This window comes from Dromiciops gliroides, chromosome 4, assembly GCF_019393635.1.
Source record: "Dromiciops gliroides isolate mDroGli1 chromosome 4, mDroGli1.pri, whole genome shotgun sequence".
Taxonomy (NCBI): domain Eukaryota; kingdom Metazoa; phylum Chordata; class Mammalia; order Microbiotheria; family Microbiotheriidae; genus Dromiciops; species Dromiciops gliroides.
This window is the reverse complement of record NC_057864.1, coordinates 57,645,691-57,649,096: the sequence shown is the minus strand read 5'-3', so window position 1 is coordinate 57,649,096 and position 3,406 is coordinate 57,645,691.

The window sequence follows — 3,406 nt, the reverse complement described above, 5'->3', positions numbered from 1 at the left end:
TTTGACCTTATTTTAGTATAAGGTGTAAGATGTTGGTCTTTGCCTAATTTCTGCCATACCATCTTCCAGTTTTCCCAGCAGTTTTTGTTAAATACTGAATTCCTATCCTAGAAGCTGGAGTCTTTGGGTTTATCAAACAGTACATTACTAAAGTCATTTACTACTGTGTCTCCTGTGCCTAGCCTATTCCATTGATTCTCCACTCCATTTCTTAGCCAGCACCAGATAGTTTTGATGACTGGCATTTTATAGTAGAGCTTCAGATTTGATACAGCTAACCCACCTTCCTGTGCATTTTTTCATTATTTTCCTTGATATTCTTGACTTTTTGTTTTTCCAGATGAATTTTGTTATTATTTTTTCTAGTTCTATAAAATAATTTTAGGTGGTCTGATTGGTATGGCACTGAATAAGTAAATTAATTTAGGTAGAACTGTCATTTTTATTATATTAGCTCAGTCTATCCATGAGCAATAGATATCTTCCCAATTATTTAGATATGATTTGATTTGTGTGAAAAGTGTTTTGTAATAATACTAAACTTTTAAAAGATCAGTTATTCAACAAATATTTATTAAGAATTTTCTATGTGCCAGGACCTGGAATGGATGCTGGAGATACAAAGGGAAAAATGAAAAATTCTTTACTCTCAAGGATCTTTCCAACCATTGAGGACACAACACACACACACACACCCCATACTTAGAGACAGCACTCAGCACAATGCCTGAATAAATACTGGATAAATACTACTAGTGCTTAATAAGTGTTTGTTGACTATGTAAATGAAAACAACACTAACGGACATCAGAATTCAGATTATATACAATTTCTTTTTTCTCAGAGAACTAAAGATAAAAGACTGAAATTGTAAATATAAGCAAGTAGTTGCATCAACTAGCCCAAGCTGGAATTGATTGTTGATAAATGATTATAAGTCTTGTTAAGTTAGAATAGGCCTTTGCTGGGTATAAGTAAGATATACAGGTAAGATGCTGGATCCATGGCACCCAGAGGTCAGATGTCCAAGGAGAATGGAAAAGGAAGAAGGAGAATGGAGTAGAAATTTGATATGGTAGGATTCTATTAAAATAATAGAGAATATCCAGGACAGATAAAGAAAAGTTATAGCCAACAGCACCAAGAGTACATCACCTTCCCTCCCAGGCTTGAGCAACCTTTAGTAAAGCACCCAAGCAAGTTAAAGCAGAGATTCCACTGATAATGTTTGTAAATATCACCATTCAGCAAGAGAAGAATAATTATGCACAAAATATCACTTAAATTCTGGATGATAGAGTTAACATCCAAAAAGTTCTCAACAGGCTAAATTGTCTGAATCTGATAGGATTAATTTAAAAGAGATAAATTTAACATCTTATACTTGAATTAAAAAAATTAACTTCACAAGTATAAGACAGGAAAGTTGTGGCTACATAAAAGTTCATTTGAAAAAGATCTAGAGGTTAGTGGACCATAAACTTGATATGAGTCATGCTGAACTATCAGAGCTAAGAAAGCTATGGAAACCCTAAACTGCATTTAGAGACACATAGAAGCCAGGATGTGGGATGTAATAGTTCTATTATGCTCTGCCTTGCTTAGAATTCACCTGGAGTATCATGTTCAATTCTGGATGCTGAATTTTATGAAAAGCATTATTAATCTGAGAAATGTCAACAGAATGTCCATCAGGTCAGTGAAAAAACCTCAACGTTTTGTGATATAAGAAGTAAAAAAATAACTGGGAAGAGTTAACATGGAGAAAAGATGATTTAGGGAAGTCTGATAGTTATCTTCAAATGTTTTAGGAGCTGCCATGATGAAGAGGAATTGACTTCTTCTGTTCAGGTCCCAAGGGAAGAAATATAAAAGATTAGTAGAAATTGAGCAAGAATATATTTAGTCTTTTTAAAATACTGTTTTATTTTCTCCCAATTACATATTTAGTTTTGATATAAGAAGAAAACTCCCTAAAAATTAGTTATCCAAAAATAGAATGGACTGCCACAGAAGGTGATGGGTTCTACCTTAGCCTTCAAGTGAATCTGAAGCCACTTAATAAAGACACCATTTTCCTTTAGTTATTGATAGGATTCAGTGGCTTCTGAATTCCTTTCCAATGCTGATGGTATCCTGGGATTCTGTATGATATATAAGAAGGCAAATGTGTGTTGTAGCAGGGAAGTTTCATTAAAGTTGCTTGGATTTACCAAACATCTAACCTTTTCTATAAACATTAGTATGTCCTGATGATGTTCCAACCTTCATTGAAGTAGGTAAGTCCATTTAGCTTGTATGTCCTCCTTGTCTCTATATGGTAGGTTTGAAATGTCACTGCAACATACAGCTAGTATCATTTTGGAGTAATTTGTGTGCATCCTTGTTCATCAAATATCATGTACCTGCTTATCCCTGTCAGTGATGATTTCTACCATTAAGATGTGGAAGATATGAACTTAAAGCATAATGACTGGATAATACATTAATTAAAGCTCTAGAAAACTAAATTCAGAAAAGACTCCTTTAATAGTTCTATTTAAATTATGCTATATATAATCACAGTTACAGTATTATATAAGGAAAGATTTTATTGTAATTGCTAAGTTAAGTTAGTTTTGTTTGCAGCATACTAAAGTGGAAAAAACACTAGGCTTGGAGTAAAAATATGTGCCTCAGTTTTCTCAATAGTAAAATGGATCTCACATACTTGTTCTACACCAGAAAGATCCAAAATGTGTTGTGTAGGTCACAATGGGGCCTGTAACTCTCCCCAGTGCTACCTGAACCAAATAAAAAATGTAATTGAAAAACAGTTAACAAAAGAAATAAAAACACATTAGATAATGTGTTTTTATCTAGATAAAATAGATAGTTTTAGATAAATGGATAATGTTAATATATGGTTTTCTAAGTCAATAATGAAGCTTGCAGGAATCCTTAAGTAAGATGGCCCCTGTTTCTATTTGAGTTTGACACTATTTGCCTACACTACCTACCTACCTCACAGAATTGTCATGAGATAAGTGCTTTGTAGACATTGTAATAAGTACTGTGTAAATATGAGCTATTGGCATATCACACTAAGAGGCCTAACTCAAAAAATGTCATCAAGTGCACATTTCACCAATAGGGGCAAAGGGTATTCCGCAGAAATATGTAACCTGAAGAAGAAATGTGTAAAATATACTTTTTACAGCAAATGTATTTTCTAATTGTTCTTCACCACTCCAAACATTAACACAAAAATTCATCCTACACACATACACATACATATACATACATACATACATATACATATACATATATATGATAAATTTTATACAGAGAGAGAGAATACTTGCCATGAAAGTTTCCATGGGTTAGTTTTCAATAGAGTACCTCACTGTGGTAGGACTCTTCAAAA